Raw genomic sequence first — 21,404 nt, forward strand, 5'->3', positions numbered from 1 at the left:
TTATGTTTTCTTTTTTAATCTGAAAAGTGCTCTCTTATGTAATATGCTGCTCAGATACAAACTTGTTTTTTCTTTGTAACATTTAATTTTGTGCTGGAAAACAAACGTTTGGACTCTAAAATGTGTTTGTACCGACTCAATAATGTAGGAGTCAGAAAATAGAACTCTATAACAAAGTTTGTATGAAAAAAATAGGAGGCCTAAGACTTTTGTACGGAAGCCGCGAGAGGCCCTTCATATAATCTTTTTTTGTTTTCTCGAGATCACGGAATAATGGTTTTGTTTTCTCGAGATCTCGAAATAAAGGTTTTGTTTTCTCGAGATCTTGAATTAGTTGTGTTGTTTTCTCGAGATCCTGAATTAATTATGTCGTTATCTCTGGATAACAAGGTGAATAAAAAAAGGATTATATGAAGGGCCTCTCTCAGCTTCCGTACTTTTGTACAGTAATATATTTATTTATTTATTTATTTATTTTCCTATCTGGGGTGGCACGGTGGTGTAGTGGTTAGCGCTGTCGCCTCACAGCAAGAAGGTCCGGGTTCGAGCCCCGTGGCCGGCGAGGGCCTTTCTGTGTGGAGTTTGCATGTTCTCCCCGTGTCCGCATGGGTTTCCTCCGGGTGCTCGGTTTCCCCCACAGTCCAAAGACATGCAGGTTAGGTTAACTGGTGACTCTAAATTGACCGTAGGTGTGAATGGTTGTCTGTGTCTATGTGTCAGCCCTGTGATGACCTGGCGACTTGTCCAGGGTGTACCCCGCCTCTCGCCCGTAGTCAGCTGGGATAGGCTCCAGCTTGCCCGCGACCCTGTAGAACAGGATAAAGCGGCTAGAGATAATGAGATGAGATGAGATATTCCTATCCACATTCACTGGATATGAGCAATCACACGCTCTGATTGGCTACTCTACTACTAGACTATCAGCTTATATACTGTAAGTAGAGAGAAACAAAATGGCGGAGTGTGTTGCTGAACCAACCGAGGATGAAATAAAAACTTTAGTCAAAAACAAAACCCCCCCAAAATCCAAAAAAGCAACAAAATATGGAATAAAAGTATTTGATCGTAAGAACGCAGCTTTTTTTTCAAGAATTATTATTATAGAATTCTCATCTCATCTCATTATCTCTAGCTGCTTTATCCTGTTCTACAGGGTCGCAGGCAAGCTGGAGCCTATCCCAGCTGACTACGGGCGAAAGGCGGGGTACACCCTGGACAAGTCACCAGGTCATCACAGGGCTGACACATAGACACAGACAACCATTCACACTCACATTCACACCTACGGTCAATTTAGAGTCACCAGTTAACCTAACCTGCATGTCTTTGGACTGTGGGGGAAACCGGAGCACCCGGAGGAAACCCACGCGGACACGGGGAGAACATGCAAACTCCGCACAGAAAGGCCCTCGCCGGCCATGGGGATCGAACCCAGAACCTTCTTGCTGTGAGGCGACAGAGCTAACCACTACACCACCGTGCCGCCCTATTATAGAATTTTTTCAAAAAAAAAAAGCAAGCTGGCCTAGTGGTTAGCGTGTCCGCCTCTCAATCGGGAGATTGTGAGTTCTACTCGCGGCCGGATCATACCAAAGACCATTAAAAAAAATGGTACCTACTGCCATTTGGCAAGGCACGCTGCAATACAGATGTGAGTGGGGGAGTCAAACTCAAGCGGTTACCAGAGGACTAGCCCCCCACTGTAACCCAAGCTATATGAGAGGCAGAGGGCTAACGAATCGGAGATCGGTGCCACACCCATGCGCCTCAAGGAACTGGGTAGTACTGGGACAGGAGACTGCCTGGGAAGACCAGATCCTGGCATGGAAGGGACTTTGACTTTTTTGACTAATTTTTCACAAATTGTTTCTGTCATTTCACCAGTTTGCTTACGTTCTAAGCGGAAATGATTTTGTCAGACGTTTTGTATAAAGTTTTTATTGATCGAATTTGCAAAATATAAAAATAAAAATGCTCTGTTTCTCAAAATGCAGTGAATATGGATAGAATAAAACAGTCATTCCACTCAATCTCGATTTCATGGGATAACTGTTAAATATCATTTTGAACTCTACCTAGATGCCCATATGCCCAGAAACACTGGCGAACAGAGAGAAAAAGAGAAAATTCACACACTATTCACACACCATCGTGTGTGAATTCTAATTCTAGCAGTTCCTCAACCTCTGCTACATGACTCAAGTTCAGAATTTGATCTCGACATGTGCATGGGACTGTTTTTAAATCCCATTCATGTAGTTATTATTTCGTTTATACCTGTCTGCCATATTTAAACAAATGTAGTCGGTTCTGTTTACCGACATATGAACAAACTTGTACTCTTATTCAACCCACCGTGACCCTCACCAGGCAGTTACTAAATATGCTGTAAAGGTATTGCTCATGTGAATGGCTCTTGTTTTTGTTTCTCCTACGATCGTCACTGCTGACATCTCACTCATCCCTTCACTTGTGTGACTTTAATTGCATCCTGCGGGATCAACCAAAAGCCCAGTTAAAGTGCCATTCCACCATTGGATGTATTTTTTTTGGCATAAAATACAATATATTTTATGACAACATGACTAGACAGAGAAATCTTTTAGCTTCAAAATGATATATCAAGCATAATTTTTTGACAACGACAAGTATATTAATTTTGCGACCAAAGTCACCTACCCTTTTAATTTCCGCGCGGTAGTGAAACGTGATGTCATCGGCAGGTTCCCCTTCTTGTGTACCACGTCACGTGTGACGTGGCACAGATTATCAGCAATGGCGGATAGAACGCGATTGTCAGCTTCGGAAATAAGCGAAGGAAAATAGCAAGTGATGCCCAAAGGAGACAGTAGATGATGAATATCGGCACAGCAATCGACAAGTGGAAATCGCGTTCTATCCACCATTGCTGATAATCTGTGCCACGTCACACGTGACGTGGTACACAAGAAGGGGAACCTGCCGATGACATCATGTTTCACTACCGCGCGGAAATTAAAAGGGTAGGTGACTTTGGTCGCAAAATTAATATACTTGTCGTTGTCAAAAAATTATGTTTGATATATCATTTTGAAGCTAAAAGATTTCTCTGTCTAGTCATGTTGTCACAAAATATATTGTATTTTATGCCAAAGAATACATCCAATGGTGGAATGGCACTTTAACCTTTATGCCTGGCTCTCTAAACAAATAATATACTAGTATATACACATGAATAGTACACATCAAATTGTGTGATTTATATATATATATATATATATATATATATATATATATATATATATATATATATATATACGGTATATATATATATATATATATATATATATATATATATATACACAGTATGTGTGTGTGTGAGAGAGAGAGAGAGAGAGAGAGAGAGAGAGATAGGTACTGAAAAGTTTCATCTCCGGGCAGCAGAATTACAGGATGTCCTCAGTCATAAATAAGCATGTTAAGAGCCTGAAGTTTTGCTTCACACACACTTCCTGTACATTTTGCTGTGTCAGAACTTTCCCTGTGCCAGACATTTGTACGAGATGTGGCATTTAGGCTGTGTAAGCATGTCATGAATGTAAATTTGTGATAGTGCTGTTGTACGGCTGATATTAATCTGTGACATCTGTCAGATACAGTGGACTGCCATCATGAGCTGAAATCATTGCTATAAACCTTCAAACACTTAATACACAAGGCCAAAATATTCAAAATGAATACATTTGACTTCTTTTAAAACTGGCACAAATGTAAGGTTTAGAAGTTGATTATTCATATGTTTGATTTACTTTACAAAAAAATGTGTTTAAAATGTTTACACAGTTAACTATTTCCATATTTACAGTCAAGCCGGAAAGTCTGCACACCCCGTTCACTTCTCCATGTTTTATTACGTTACAGACTTATTCTACAATAGATTGAGTTCATTTTTTGTCACAAAATTCTACACAAAATAGCCCATAATGACGTGAAAGCACATTTTTGCTAATTTATTAAAAGTCAAAATGTAAAATATCATATGTACACAAGTGTGCACACCCTTTGATATGACACCCAAAAGTGAGCTGAGGTGCATTTTGTTTCCAGTGATACTGCTTCCAGTGATACTGAGTCCACCTGTGGTAAATTCAACTGATTGGACATGATTGGGGATTGCCAACACCTGCCTATATAAGGTCCCACAGTTGACAATGCGTGTCAGAGAAAACTCCAAGCCACGGGGTCAAAGGAATTATCTGCAGACCTCAGAAACAGGATTGTGTCAAGGCATAGATCTGGAGAAGGGTAAAGAAACATTGCTGCAGCTTTACAGGTCCCAAAGAGCACAGTGGCCACCATCATTTGCAAATGGAAGAAGGTTGGAACCACCAAGAATCTTCCTAGACCTGGCCGCCTGGCCAAACTAAGCAATCGGGGAAGACGGGCTTTGGCCAGGGAGGTGAGCAGGAACCCGAGGGTCACTCTGACAGAGCTCCAGGGTATCCTTGTGGAGATGGGAGAACCTTTCAGAAGCTCAACCATCCAGGCAGCACTCCACAAATCAGGCCTTTATGGTAGTCTGGCTAACGCGACAAAGCTCTCCGAGCTATTGGTCTGGCCAAGATATTAAGCCCAACCGTTTCCCAGAGCCCGTGGTTGACCCGCCTCCCTGAAATGCCTCAGTTTGCTACTGGTCGAAGCCAGAAAAGGCTGTGACGAAGCTTAAACCAATCACATCACTCTTTCCTCTGACGTATGCGACGCGACGGGGCTAACTGGTAGATTAAACTCTTACCGAAGCCGGTCGGGAGCAAGGCGAAAACGTCCTTCCTTTCAATAAATACCTCCAGGGCTGCTCTTTGCTCTGTTTTCAATGAGAACTTCCCGTTGAATGCTTTCAATACAGCATCTATGCGTAATAGATGCGGAAGTGTGAATGAAGCTCTTCTGTCATAGATTCTGTAAACAATCTATGGCTTCCGGTCGCAGTTCTACTACGTCAGTGCCTTGAACACGCCTCTACCCAGGGCCGTTGGAGATGCTCAAAGTTGATTGGTTCCCGATTTTTCGGGAGCTTGGAAGAGCTGTAGATAGCTTGCCTGGCCAGACTAAGCTCGCAACAGGCCCTTGTGTTGCGTCACGCTTAGGATGGGCGGGCCCAGGCTAGGGGTAACTAGTCCTGATAGAGGGAAAGATGAATGCAGCTACAGTGGTGCTTGAAAGTTTGTGAACCCTTTAGAATTTTCTATATTTCTGCATAAATACAACCTAAAACAACATCAGATTTTCACACAAGTCCTAAAAGTAGATAAAGAGAACCCAATTAAACAAATGAGACAAAAGTATTATACTTGGTCAAGTTTAATACTTGGTCAAGATTGTGTACAAATGGAGGAAATTCAAGACCATTGTTACCCTCCCCAGGAGTGGTTGACCAACAAAGATCACTCCAAGAGCAAGGTGTGTAATAGTCAGCAAGGTCACAAAGGACCCCGAGGTAACTTCTAAGCAACTGAAGGCCTCTCTCACATTGGCTAATGTTAATGTTCATGAGTCCACCATCAGGAGAACACTGAACAACAGTGGTGTGCATGGCAGGGTTGCAAGGAGAAAGCCACTGCTCTCCAAAAAGAACATTGCTGCTCGTCTGCAGTTTGCTAAAGATCACATGGACAAGTCAGAAGGCTATTGGAAAAATTTACTGTGGACAGATGAGACCAAAATAGAACTTTTTGGTTTACAGGTAAATGAGAAGCTTTATGTTAGGAGGAAGGAAAACACTGCATTTCAGCATAAGAACCTTATCCCATCTGTGAAACATGGTGGTGGTAGTATCATTGTTTAGGCCTGTTTTGCTGCATCTGGGCCAAGACGGCTTGCCATCATTGATGGAACAATGAATTCTGAATTATACCAGCAAATTCTAAAGGAAAATGTCAGGACATCTGTCCATGAACTGAATCTCAAGAGAAGGTGGGTCATGCAGCAAGACAACAACCCTAAGCACACAAGTTGTTCTACCAAAGAATGGTTAGAGAAGAATAAAGTTAATGTTTTGGAATGGCCAAGTCAAAGTCCTGACCTTAATCCAATCGAAATGTTGCGGAAGGACCTGAAGCGAGCAGTTCATGTGAGGAAACCAACCAACATCCCAGAGTTTAAGTTGTTCTGTATGGAGGAATGGGCTAAAATTCCTCCAAGCCGGTGTGCAGGACTGATCAACAGTTACCGGAAACGTTTATTTGCATTTTTTGCTGCACAAGGGGGTCACGCCAGATACTGAAAACAAAGGTTCACATACTTTTGCCACTCAAAGATATGTAATACTGGATCATTTTCCTCAATAAATAAATGACCAAGTATAATATTTTTGTCTCATTTGTTTAACTGGGTTCTCTTTATCTACTTTTAGGACTTGTGTGAAAATCTGATGATGTTTTAGGTCATATTTATGCAGAAATACAGAAAATTCTAAAGGATTCACAAACTTTCAAGCACCACTGTAAGTACACTGAGATCCTTGAAGAAAACCTGCTCCAGAGCGCTCTGGACCTCAGACTGGGGCGAAGGTTTACCTTCCAACATAACAACGGCCCGAAGCACACAGCCAAGAGAAAAAAGGAGTGGCTTCAGAGAAAGTCTGTGAATGTCCTTGAGTGGTCCAGCCAAAGCCCAGACCTGAATCCAATTGAACATCTGTGGAAGGAGCCGAAAATGGCTGTGTACCGATGCTCCCCATCCAACCTGACGGAGCTTCCAAGGATATGCCAAAAGGATTGGGCAAAAATGTCCAGAAACAAGTGTGCCAAGCTTGTAGCTTCTTTCCCAAGATGCATTGAAGCTGTAATTGCTGCCAAAGGTGCAGCAACCAAGTATTAGGCTAAGGGTGTGTATAGATATCCATCCATCCATTATCTCTAGCCACTTATCCTGTCCTACAGGGTCGCAGGCGAGCTGGAGCCTATCCCAGCTGACTATGGGCGAGAGGCGGGGTACACCCTGGACAAGTTGCCAGGTCATTGCAGGGCTGACACATAGACACAGACAACCATTCACACTCACACCTACGGTCAATTTAGAGCCACCAATTAGCCTAACCTGCATGTCTTTGGACTGTGGGGGAAACCAGAGCACCCAGAGGAAACCCACATGGACACGGGGAGAACATGCAAACTCCTCACAGAAAGGCCCTCATTGGCCACTGGGCTCGAACCCAGAACCTTCTTGTTGTGAGGCAACAATGCTAACCACTACACCACCGTGCCGCCCTCATGTACAGATATGTAAGCCCTAAATAACCTATTTTTGTCAGTAAAATAAAATTGCATATTTTCTAAAAACCTGCTTTCACTTTGTCATTATGGGCTATGTTGTGTAGAATTTTGTGAGAAAAAATGAACTCAATCTATTGTAGAATAAGTCTGTAACATAATAAAACATGGAGAAGGTGAAAGGGGTGTGCAGACTTTCTGACTTGACTGTATGTTCTTGCACATTTATTATTGACAAAGTTACACATTCAGATATTTACATTTTCATCTTTAACACAGTTGTGATAATTTGTTGAATCTGCTTCTGTGATTCTTTCACGTTTACCTCAGGCTAGGTCCTGCTAGCTTCCGATTGGTTCCTTCAGTCACATGTTGGAGGCAGGAGGTGAAGTTGTTGTGGTGAAGTTGAAGTTTGGGGAAGAGTAAAGTGGAAAGTTATCCATCTTCATCCTGCTGTTTCTTTTCACTAAGACTGATTCAACACCACACACCAAACCCAAAAGTTACACAATGTTTAAAACAAACACAACGAGTTGTCTCATCTCATCATCTCTAGCCGCTTTATCCTGTTCTACAGGGTCGCAGGCAAGCTGGAGCCTATCCCAGCTGACTACGGGCGAAAGGCGGGGTACACCCTGGACAAGTCGCCAGGTCATCACAGGGCTGACACATAGACACAGACAACCATTCACACTCACATTCACACCTACGGTCAATTTAGAGTCACCAGTTAACCTAACCTGCATGTCTTTGGACTGTGGGGGAAACCGGAGCACCCGGAGGAAACCCACACGGACACGGGGAGAACATGCAAACTCCGCACAGAAAGGCCCTCGCCGGCCACAGGGCTCGAACCCGGACCTTCTTGTTGTGAGGCGACAGCGCTAACCACTACACCACCGTGCCGCCCACAATGAGTTGTGTATAATTATATAATTGTGATGTGAGTACATCTGCAATAAGAAATGATGAATAATCAATGACATGCAGTCCAATCTGAAGCAGATTTACTGTATTAACAGCACTGAAGTGTTCATTTCATCGTGTACCACAGCAATCTGCAACAATAACAATTTTAATTTATTAATGAATGAGACACATACTTTTAACTATTTATTGTCACATTTGATGTTGTAGAATGTCAATGAAATGACAATGAAAAAAAGGATTTTGGATGCATTAAGTTCGTTTCATGTGGGATGCAACAAATGGCTCATGTTTTCATTTACATTCATGAAATGTGAGCATAGCAGCACATGAGCTTGACCCTCGGTCATTAAAAAAAAATACATACATCTTATTCTCTCTAGCCGCTTTATCCTGTTCTACAGGGTCGCAGGCAAGCTGGAGCCTATCCCAGCTGTCTATGGGTGAAAGGCGGTGTACACCCTGGACAAGTCGCCAGGTCATCACAGGGCCGACACATAGACACAGACAACCATTCACACTCACATTCACACCTACGGTCAATTTAGAGTCGCCAGTTAACCTAACCTGCATGTTTTTGGACTGTGGGGGAAACCGGAGCACCCGGAGGAAACCCATGCAGACACAGGGAGAACATGCAAACTCCACACAGAAAGGCCCTCGCTGGCCACGGGGCTTGAACCCGGACCTTCTTGCTGTGAGGCGACAGCGCTAACCACTACACCACCGTGCCGCCCATATATAACTTCTGGTCCTTTATGACCCACCATGTCTACTTAGATCAAAAGGTGCAGGCTATCTTTTGGTACCTCATATAGTGAAGGCTACATCAGGGGGCAGAGCCTTTTCTTACAAAGCCCCAGAGTTATGGAACAGCCTTCCAAGTAATGTTCGAGAATCAGACACAGTCTCAGCATTTAAGTCTAGGCTGAAAACATATCTGTTTAGTCAAGCCTTTTGTTAATAGTGTTTATATGAGGTAAAGGATTAGATCTGGAGAGTCCTCAGGCATAGTGTTTTGTTAAACTGGGATGTATGGATGCTGTCAGTCCTCCATTCACTTGCTCACTCGAGTTTGTTGACGGTGTAGTGGCTGGCTGCTTTATGTCCCAGGGCGCCCTCATGCCTGTGTTATCTTCTGGATCTCCCCTTCTAGTTATGCTGTCATTGTTTTGCTGGAGTCCCTGCTTGCACTCACCGCAAAATGTATACTGTTCTTACTCATCAGGTGACATTGGGCATACCTAACAACCTGTGTCCCCCCGTCTGTCCCTCTGAGTTACAGGTCAATCCTGAGATTGAGATGTTGACCTCTTCTGCTCCTCGGACCTGCCTAATCCATCCGGATGCCCTATTTCTAGCTGGAGTCTCATCACATCGCTCCTGTGGAGGACGGCCCCATATGGACAGTCGAAAGTCACACTTGGAAGACGCTCTGGACACTTACAGTAAAGCTTTTATGGCTGAGGACTACAGTTGACTTGCTAACTTTAGGACTACAGTTGTCATGAACAGTTTTGCACTCAAGTTTCCACCAATGAAGAGTTCATAACATCAGCAAAACAGACCATGTTAAAACTGTTAAAATGTTATAATCACGTTGTCTGTTATCACCCAAATGAGGATGGGTTCCCTTTTGAGTCTGGCTCCTCTCGAGGTTTCTTCTTCATTTCGTCTGAGGGAGTTTTTCCTTGCCACCATCGCCACAGGCTTGATCATTGGGGATAGATTAGGGATAAAATTAGCTCATGTTTAAAGTCAATAAAATTCTGTAAAGCTGCTTTGCGACAATGTCTGTTGTTAAAAGTGCTATAAAAATAAACTTGACTTGAAACTTGACTATTGGCTGGTTCTGTAAAGCCTTTTTCTGGGTTCAGTGTTCATTAAACTCCACTTTCTCCAATGTCTTTACTGCATCCTGTTTCCTTTAGAACATGGAAGGTACGCGTAAGTAGCTTGGCCTTTGAGTCCTTCATTGTTATCCTCGTCTCACAAAAAAAAAACACAAAAGACTTGGTGGTTTCCTGACATCAAACCTTTTTATGGACACTAGAGTCAGCTAAATGACATCCTTGTTATTTTAAATAGCTGAATGGATAAAGTAGAATAATTACACAGTGATATGGGGGTGAAGGAGTTTAATTTGATCTTGTTTTATTTGATTTGTTCATCATCATATTCATGTAACTATGGTTAAAATTCACTAAAGCATCTGAAGAAGAAGCCTTTACTTGTCACATGCACACTCAAGCACAGTGAAATTCCTCTCTGTATTTAACCCAGAAAACACGCATGCACACACACAATTGAGCAATGAGCACACACACATACCCAGAGCAGTGGGCAGCCATGCTAACAGCACCCGGGGAGCAGTTGAGGGTTAGGTGCCTTGTTCAAGGGCACTTCAGCCCAAGGCTGCCCCATGTTAACCTAACCGCATGTCTTTGGACTGTGGGGGGAACCAGAGCACCTGGAGGAAACCATGCAGACACGGGGAGAACATGCAAACTCTACACAGAAAGGCCCCCATTGGCTGCTGGGCTTGAACCCAGAATAGGGTGACCAGATTTCCCTTGTCTGAAACCGGGACACTTTTGCACGCGACCATGCTCGTGCACGCACACCTTTTTTTTTACGTAAACGTGACACTCAGAGAGGTGCTCTTATCATTTTGTTGAAGCTCACATTTATCAACATCTCACATGAAATAAAACAAACAGGCATTTTGTTATCTAGTAGCATAATGGTATACAGATCAGTTAAATTATGGTCAGACAACAGATTTTGTAATGGCTGAGAATAGGCCAGGCTATGTCCATAGGCCAAATTTAAACTGATTTATTTCACCTGTTTGTGAGAACACCAAGAAGAATGCATATGCACATGTAGGCTATATCTCTAAAATTGTATGCACTATAGCATCAACTTAAAAAGTAGATATGTGACTTCAACATAGCCTAGGTCAGAATCAACCTTACTAACCATTCCCCACAACTGAATGAATAAAGCAAGAAGATGTGTACAAAAGTGAACACTTTAATGGAAGGTGCAACCAGCTGTTCAACACAGCAATATGGCCAAACTGTCAGAATGGTATGTTAAACAGAAACAAAAAAAGAGACAAATGATTTGAGGATATACACTCAAACAAAACAGCAATAAAGGAGGAAAGGGGCGACAGCCCGAGGAAAGCCCCCACAGGAGCGCACAGCATTTGCAACATAGGCTACCCAACTCAGTACAAGAACAAAGCACTTACAGTGTGTGCAGTAGGCTTCATGCGCATTGTTCTGCACCTCTCGGAGGAAGGGGTAGGTGCCCTGTAAATCTTTGGAAAAGGTACATTTTCTTTTCGGCATAATTGCTGCGGCATTACTGCTGCTAGCTGCTAGACAAAGAACATTCGCGCCAGTTAATGTTTATTTTATTGTTGCATGGCAACATGTTCTGTTGTCTGGAATAATGTGGCTAAATAAACACCCATGCCACAGGGCCAGGGGGCAGTAGCCAGGAAAGCTTGCGATTCCTGTCAATTCATCAAAATAGTAAATGCAGACATTTCTCCGCTAATGATTCCCACGCTGCTCAGTCGCAAACTTCGCGAGTGGCGAAAACCGGGACATATCCGTGTCCCGACAGATTTTTGTCGGGACTCGGGACACACAACCCCAAATCGGGACTGTCCCGGTAAAACCGGGACGTCTGGTCACCCTAACCCAGAACTTTCTTGCTGTGAGGAGACAGTGCTAACCACTACACCACAGTGCCACCCATCTGGAAGTCCATATTGAGAAATATAAGCGGTAGCTGCAGGCAGTTACCAATCTCACTATTTTTCCTTGTTGTTAAAGTGGTCAAAGTTAAAAGAATTCTTGTGACATAAATAGATAACAGGGTTGCAGAGCATATGCTAGCTCATGAACAAACTTTACAGTTTAGCAAGCTAGCATGTCTTTTATATGAACAGGAACTAGAAATAGCAGAAAAATGTTGGGAATATGAACATTTTCATGAGCAGTGTTGATAAATTACATAATAAATAAGTAGATAAATAACCTCCATATGACCAAGGTTCCACTGTAATGACACTTACCCACTGACCGCAAACAGCTTTTTAAAAAGATTCTTGCTATACTGAGAATAATTAACACTGAATTCAACATTATTAGAAAAGAATCACCTTCCAAAGTGATTGTTGCACCCTTGAGAGAGTGAATGAAGATTTTGTTCATTCTTTAACCCTTTAAACTCTCAAACCCACACAGTTCTTACTTTTGTAACAAGTTTTGTACAAGTTCAAGTACATTTCCAGGGCAAACGTACTCATTTTTGACTATTTTCTACATTGTAGAACAATACTGAAGACATCAAAACTATGAAATAACATCTGGAACATATATGGAATTTTGTGGTCAACAAAAAAAAGTGTTAAAAAACAAAACATGTTTCATATTTTAGATTCTTCAAAGTAGCCAGTGTTTACCTTGATGACGCTTTGAGTCCTATTTGCATTATCTTAACCAGCTTCATAAGGTAGTCACCTGGAATGCTTTTCAGTTAACAGGTATGCCTCGTCAAAAGGAAATTAGTGCAATTTCTTGCCTTCTGAATGCATTTGAGAGCAAACATCCATCAACCCGTTTCTCATGTGCAGGGTCGCAGGCAAACTGGAGCCTATCCCAGCTGACTATGGGCGAGAGGCGGGGTACACCCTGGACAAGTCGCCAGGTCGTTGCAAGGCTGACACATAGAGACAAACAACCATTCACACTCACACCTCTACACAGAAAGGCCCCCATTGGCCACTGGGTTAGAACCCAGAACCTTCTTGCTGTGAGGCAACAGTGCTAACCAATACACCACCATGCTGCCCTAGCTTCTCCTTAAAATTACATTATTTCCTCAAACAAGTTGAGAAGTTTTCATTTAGAACTTAGAAAAATCACTCGACATATGTTGCCAAGAAAAGCCTCCTAGGTGAAACTCTGACGTAAAGCTGGGCGAGAAGATGCTCAGAGTGTTCAAAGGTTCTTGAAAAATACACATTTTAAATGTATATAATATAAATCTATAAAATACTGTATATAATTTATAAGGGGAAGCACGGTGGTGTAGTGGTTAGCGCTGTCGCCTCACAGCAAGAAGGTTCTGGGTTTGAGCCCAGTGGCCGATGAGGGCCTTTCTGTGTGGAGTTTGCATGTTCTCCTCGTGTCTGTGTGGGTTTCCTCTGGGTGCTCCGGTTTCCCCCACAGTCCAAGGACATTCAGGTTAGGCTAATTGGTGGCTCTAAATTGACCGTAGGTGTGAATGTGAGTGTGAATGGTTGTGTGTCTCTATGTGTTAAGGCCTCTGCATGCTCTTGCGACAAGGCTTTCGCAGATAGCTTTTCGCAGACAGTTGTAATTTATCGTTGAGCGGGGAGTAATAGGCGTGCGCGATGTTATTCACCGCCACAACGCAAGGGGGCACGAAGTCGCGACATCGCTAGGAGTAGTTGGTGGGTGTGGTTAGTGGAGTGTTTATCCTCCGGTTACTTATAATGACTAGAACTGGAGTCGTATAGATGTACGCATAGACATCCTATGTCTATGGATGTACATACTTCCTCGATCAACCGCTCTTTGTGCTGCTCCATCTTCGCTCGTGTTTTTAAAAATGGCGGTCGTGAAAACAAACCAAACTGGGAAAGTAGGGAAGCGGAAGTGCGTGTACAGCGTATGTAGAGTGGACCAATCAGAGCCCTCTTGTCTGCGACGCTGTCTGCGAGGCTTCTGTGGTGGTCACAATTTTTGGGAGGTGCGCGCAGAGCGTCTGCGAAGGTGGGGGGGCTACGCAGACGCTATCTGCGACGCCATCTGCGAGGACTGGGTTGTCAGCATAAATTGGCCTTTAGTCCTGTGATGATCTGGTGACTTGTCCAGGGTGTACCCTGCCTCTCGCCCATAGTCAGCTGGGATAGGCTCCAGCTTGCCCACAACCCTGCACAGGATAAGTGGTTACAGATAATGCATGGATATAATTTATAAATCTATATATCTCATCTCATCTCATTATCTGTAGCCGCTTTATCCTTCTACAGGGTTGCAGGCAAGCTGGAGCCTATCCCAGCTGACTATGGGCGAAAGGCGGGGTACACCCTGGACAAGTCGCCAGGTCATCACAGGGCTGACACATAGACACAGACAACCATTCACACTCACATTCACACCTATGGTCAATTTAGAGTCACCAGTTAACCTAAGCTGTATGTCTTTGGACTGTGGGGGAAACCGGAGCACCCGGAGGAAACCCACGCGGACACGGGGAGAACATGCAAACTCCACACAGAAAGGCCCTCGCCGGCCACGGGGCTCGAACCCGGACCTTCTTGCTGTGAGGCAACAGCGCTAACCACTACACCACCGTGCCGCCCACTAAATCTATATATAATTGAGAAAATAAATTTAATAATCTATAAAATAGTTATGATTTGCTTTACACTGTTTTTGGTGACTGATGTAATTCCATGTGTTATTTCATAGTGTTACTGTTTTCATTGTCATTGCGAAATTCTAGAAAAGAGTACAACAACAAATTGGTAGCATAAATATGTAAACTGTGCGTTTACCTTACGAACACTGCTTGAATTTATCTAATATGATCAAAACAGCAAAAACCCGTAGGGACAGAAAATCCCCCCCCCCAAAAAAAAAAAAAAAATCCCCAAAAACCCAAAAACAAGTCGTGAAAAAAAGAAAAACAAAAAACAAAAACAGATCTGTGGGGAAAAAAATGACATGGCAACCCAACCCCAGCATGTATGCAAGTCCAGGAGATGGAGACAAAGAACATTACACTGTGTTAAAGGACTACACCACATAAAAATGCTATCACATGACCATGAAAGAAAATTCAAATGAATCTTCCCAAATTATACAAATGGAGCATGTTTATTAGTCTGCTAAATCTTATTTAAATGACACTGTCTTATTATAAATAAAAAGGAAAATAGATATACAGTACATAAAGTGAAATTCAGCTACTTTTTGGTTTATCTTCTGATATTCTTTAAGGTATCGCTGAGATTGGGTTAGAAGAAGAAACCTTTATTTATCACATACACACTTCAAGCAGGGGCGGCACGGTGGTGTAGTGGTTAGTGCTGTCGCCTCACAGCAAGAAGGTCCTGGGTTTGAGCCCCGGGGCCGGCGAGGGCCTTTCTGTGTGGAGTTTGCATGTTCTCCCCGTGTCCGCGTGGGTTTCCTCCGGGTGCTCCGGTTTCCCCCACAGTCCAAAGACATGCAGGTTAGGTTAACTGGTGACTCTAAATTGACTGTAGATGTGAGTGTGAATGGTTGTCTGTGTCTATGTGTCAGCCCTGTGATGACCTGGCGACTTGTCCAGGGTGTACCCCGCCTTTTGCCTGTAGTCAGCTGGGATAGGCTCCAGCTTGCCTGCGACCCTGTAGAAGGATAAAGCGGCTAGAGATAATGAGATGAGATGAGACACTTCAAGCACAGTGAAATTCATCCTCTGCATTTAACCCATCTGAAGCAGTGAACACGCGTACACACACACCCAGAGCAGTGGGCAGCCACACCAGAGCGCCCGGGGAGCAGTCAGGGGTCAGTTACCTTGCTCAAGGGCACCTCAGCCCAAGGCTGCCCCACGTCAACCTAACTGCATGTCTTTGGACTGTGGGGGAAACCGGAGCACCCGGAGGAAACCCACGCAGACACGGGGAGAACATGCAAACTCCACACAGAAAGGCCCTCGCCGGCCGCTGGGTCCAAACCTGGAACCTTCTTGCTGTGAGGCGACCGTGCTAAGCACTACACCACCATGCCGCCAAACAGGCTGATCATTTAATACCATCAAAGAAACACTGCTAGATAGGCTCATGACTAATCCAAATGTCATTAGGCCTTCAACAACACTACAAGACTCTAGTATGACCCCACACAGAGTTCTGGGAATCTCTACGAGCTGTAAAACCCCACACAGAGTGCAAAGAAATGGAGCGCTGAAAGGAGCAATACTCTTTGCTTGGACATGTAGCTCAGTGCTTAGATCAACTCAAATTCCTGTTGCACAAAATCTCTTGCTGACAAATGTCTGGAAAAGCAAGCAGCATGACAACTTTAAATGCATTAGTGATGAGTATATCGCTGTAAATTAGATAATTCGAAGTTATGTTTTACTTTGTCATGGTGCGGCACATGACCACCAGCATTATGGACATGATTTTAGTTCAATTCAAGGAGAAGAAATGCATACTCACCCGTCCAATCACTTTACGACATGCAGTTTTTGTTGTCGACTTGCTTTTTAAATAAGCCATGTTGCTCATCAGAACAGTAAATAAAGTGAAGAATCTATAAAAGTCTTTGAAAACTGTCCCCTTTCTGAGCTAATGTCTCCAGCCCTGTAGCTTGTCTCGTCTCATCTCATTATCTGTAGCCACTTTATCCTGTTCTACAGGGTCGCAGGCAAGCTGGAGCCTATCTACGGGCGAAAGGCGGGGTACACCCTGGACAAGTCGCCAGGTCATCACAGGGCTGACACATAGACACAGACAACCATTCACACTCACATTCACACCTACGGTCAATTTAGAGCCACCAGTTAACCTAACCTGCATGTCTTTGGACTGTGGGGGAAACCGGAGCACCCGGAGGAAACCCACGCGGACATGGGGAGAACATGCAAACTCCGCACAGAAAGGCCCTCGCCGGCCACGGGGCTCGAACCCGGACCTTCTTGCTGTGAGGCGACAGCACTAACCACTACACCACCGTGCCGCCCGCCGTAGCTTGTTTTAGTTAAATAATGTAAACCGTTTGGCTCGGTGGTGTAAGTGGTTAGCACAGTCGCCTCACAGCAAGAAGGTTCTGGGTTCGAGCCCAGCGGCCGGAGGGGGCCTTTCTGTGTGGAGTTTGCATGTTCTCCCCGTGTCTGCGTGGGTTTCCTCCGGGTGCTCAGGTTTCCCTGACAGTCTAAAGACATGCAGGTTAGGTTAATATGGGACGGCCTTGGGCTGAGGTGCCCTTGAGCGAGGCACCTAACTCCCAACTGCTCCCTGGGCGCTATTAGCATGACTGCCCACTGCTCTGGGTATGTGTGTGTGCTCATTGTGCATGTGTGTGTTCACTGCTTCAGATGGGTTACATGCAGAGAGGAATTTCACAAGTGTGTGATGAATAAAGTTATGCTTTCTTTCTTGTGGCTCTGCTACAGAAGCTAACCTGGTTCATGTTTAGAAAACTAGAGTCACTAAACAACATCCAGGCTTTTTCATGCTTCATTTTTCAATTCTGCTGCAGCAAAAGTATGTTTTGGTACCAAAAGGTCATCGGTTCAATTCCCTGGTCCAGCAGGAACAGCTGAAATTCCCTTGAGCAAGGCACCTAAAGGCCTGGTCCCACAATACCTATAACTATAACTATACCGTTAACTATAAATAAATCAGTCCTCTGCAGTTTATGTGGTTGGTGCTCACACCAGACCAATAACGATACCCCATAGCTCAGGCCTGGGTTTATCCGTATTGGTGAGATTGCTTCTGGAGCGATTTTTCCAGGCCTGGACCTGATCCGATAAAACATCTGACCAATCAGGTAATTATTTACATGTGACATTGTCTGAGAACGTGCTATTTTCCCTGAGAATCTTTGTCCATCCTTGTTGCATCATAAAGTCATGGAATATGGATTCACGGAAAAAAATATATAATACATGGATCTTTTATTTCTGGATATGTGATATTTTCTATGAAATATCAATACTAAAATAATAAAGTAAACATATAAATGCAGTTAAGATATTTTAATTATGAACTTCGGCAGCCCAAACATTTAATTGTTTTAAACTTCTTAATTTTTTTTTATCCGTGATGCATCATTCGTATGAAATCCGTAACCAATCTGTAATATACTGAAACATCCATGACCAATCTGTAAATTATGAGCATCCATGATGCATCTGTATTAAAATCCGTACCCACTCTGTATTTTGCATCCTTTTTTAAAATTATATTTCCGTAGTCCGTGACCTCTCTGTATTATATCAACCACCGGAGTGTGTGCATGGGTTGTTCTGAAGTCCAAGCTGTACAGTATGACCTGGAATAATGTGCTACTACTTGGAAAAAAAAAACCTTCCATGACTATTCCTAAATTGTATGCATTTATGTCCCTGAGTGACAGGGCCAAGTGATATTATAGTTGGGATTATAGTTGTGGTGTTTCTGCTCCAGACTGGAACTAAATTCAGGCAGAGGTATAGTCATAGCTGTAGTTATAGGTATAGTTATAGTTATCGGTGTTGTGGGACCGAGCCCTTACTCCAACTGCTCCCTAGGCTGCTCTGGATATGTTGTACGTCGTCTGGATAAGAGCGTCTGCTAAATACCATTAATGTAGTCCAGTCCGTTGAAATACTTTCTTGGGTTCCCATCTGGATCATGGCCCACCAGTTGACAACTCATCACAGACCGTTGAGAAGCATACAACAGGAGCGCTATGGGCTGAGTGAGCTATAGATATTGTTTCTATTTCCAAGCTTACTTCCCGTAAGCTACAGAATTGACTTTAAAGTATTGCTGCTGGTATACAAATCTCTAAATGGTACAGGGCCCAATTACCTCTCTGATATGTTGCAGTGGCCTAACCCAATCAGATCTACCAGATCGCAACAGAAAAATTTACTATTAAAACCAGTTGTTAAAACAAAGTGTGGTGAAGCAGCTTTTAGCTACTATGCAGTACAGCTATGGAACCAACTCCCAGAGGACATTAAAAATGCTCCTGCTGTTGGCAGCTTCAAATCTAGGTTAAAGACCAAGCTGTTTTCAGATGCTTTCTGTTAAATAATTAATATTGTCTTCTTTACATTCTTTATAATCTTTACTTCTCTGCATGTTTTAAATTTACTTTAACTTTATCCTATTTTATTCTTTATTCTATTCTGCTGGTTTTTTTTCTTCTTCTCATCCTATTTGAACTACTACTTCATTTTATTATTTTATTTTTACTATTGTTTAATTCTTATTTTCTTTTAATTCTTTTAATTAATTGTTTTAGAATAAAAATAAAATTATTTTATATAATTTTATTTCTCTATTGTTTACTGTTTTTGTTTTTACTTCTGTAAAGCACATTGAACTGCCATTGTGTATGAAATGTGCTATATAAATAAACTTGCCTTGCCTTGCCTTCTATTTAACCAGCATTGGGAAAATAAACCACAAACGTCCTTAGTGTTGGTTTATTCTAATTTGCATACATTGAATGAAAGAGAATTTGTACAGTATATGGATATACAGTTACTTAAACTACTTGGGCTGAACTTAAAGGAGAACTGAAGGCAAATTTTTAATCATCAAAATTCTATTTATCTCATTTTATTAAATATAGGAACGCATTTTTGATCGCTATTTTGTCACTGCTATAGCAAGTTATGAGTGTTTGAAATATGCTATGTAATATATCAGTCCATATGTCAAAGCAATGGCCATAAACGAGATTCGTTGAGACCTGTGCGAGACATCGTAGGATGGAAGTAAAACGTACAGCGGAAATCAAAGTGACCGACATCTGCCAACGTTCCCCGTGTCCGAAATCGCTCACTCATTCACTGCTCCCTACTCCCTACATAAGGAATTACCATATAGAGGACTATATAGTGAGCTCATTGGTAAAATGAAAAAACACTTTCGTACACTACTCCGTCGTGCTGGTATTTACGTCATTACTGTCGCACAATTAAAACGTGCCAAATCAGTCGGCTGGTGGGTTTTCAAAATAATAAATACATGCATGTATTTTTGTGATAAATCCATATTATACTGAGCGTATTTCCCACATTAATAAATACAAAGTACCTGCATCTTTCAGTTTTTTTAAATCAAGGCTGAATACTTTCTTCTTTGCCTCTGCCTTTTATTCAATCAAATTTGAGACTTTTAATTTGATTTCTGTGGGCGGCATGGTGGTGTAGTGGTTAGCGCTGTCGCCTCACAGCAAGAAGGTCCGGGTTCGAGCCCCGTGGCCGGCGAGGGCCTTTCTGTGCGGGGTTTGCATGTTCTCCCCGTGTCCACGTGGGTTTCCTCTGGGTGCTCCGGTTTCCCCCACAGTCCAAAGACATGCAGGTTAGGTTAACTGGTGACTCTAAATTGACCGTAGGTGTGAATGTGAGTGTGAATGGTTGTCTGTGTCTATGTGTCAGCCCTGTGATGACCTGGCGACTTGTCCAGGGTGTACCCCGCCTTTCGCCCGTAGTCAGCTGGGATAGGCTCCAGCTTGCCTGCGACCCTGTAGGACAGGATAAAGCGGCTAGAAATAATGAGATGAGATGAGATTTGATTTCTTTCAGCATGACTGCAATGCATGATGGGATATATTGCTTTGGTTAATGACCATCATAGTACACTACTTTTCGTGATGCATTGTGGGATACTTTGAGTGCACTATATAGGGTGTAAATAATCCTCACTAAGGTTTCGGAAAGCACTACAAAATAGCGTCTCCACTATATAGTGAGTAGGGAGCGATTTCGGACACAGGGGTTGTCAAAAGACGCGCGCGCGCCCTCTTTCGAATGCTGATGTAATCAAGCTGGAAGTTTTGTTTGTTTTGATAGCAATCAGGAAAGTTTGAAAAAGTATAGGCAGTAATTGTCATTTAAACTCGTTTTTGTGAAATATTTTGTTTGGAAAACAGTTTTCAAAATGGCGGCACTGACACCTGGCTGACACTTCACGCACAAGTCTCGTGAAGATCGCGCGGATAAGCGACGCCTGCCGTGGACCAAACGCACTAAATTCAACACTGCTAAAAACCGAATAGGCCGATAAGTATAATATTTAATTGCAATTAGTTGCCAATACGAGTCACGATATAAGGTTACTAAAACCGAAAACGTAATTGAATAACACGTTAATTAAGAAATAAAGCAAGTTGAAAAATGACTTCAGTTCCCCTTTAAGCAGTTAAATTATTACCTTAAAAGATTAGGAAGAGAAAATGATTCCTTGGTGTTGGTAATTGTTGGATTATATTTCATCTTCTGCAAGAAAAAAAAGAGAATGTTTTGAAATTTTGTGGAGCCAGGAAACCTTTTGTGGCTACAAAGTACATTTAGCAGAGAGTTCCATTTCATTGCAAAAGAGCAAAACTGCATTCCTTACATTTAACTGGATTATAAACCCAAATCTGTGAGGATAAGGATGAGCGTGAAGGCATGAGGGAA

This window comes from Neoarius graeffei, chromosome 21 (assembly GCF_027579695.1).
Source record: "Neoarius graeffei isolate fNeoGra1 chromosome 21, fNeoGra1.pri, whole genome shotgun sequence".
NCBI classification, from domain to species: Eukaryota; Metazoa; Chordata; class Actinopteri; order Siluriformes; family Ariidae; genus Neoarius; species Neoarius graeffei.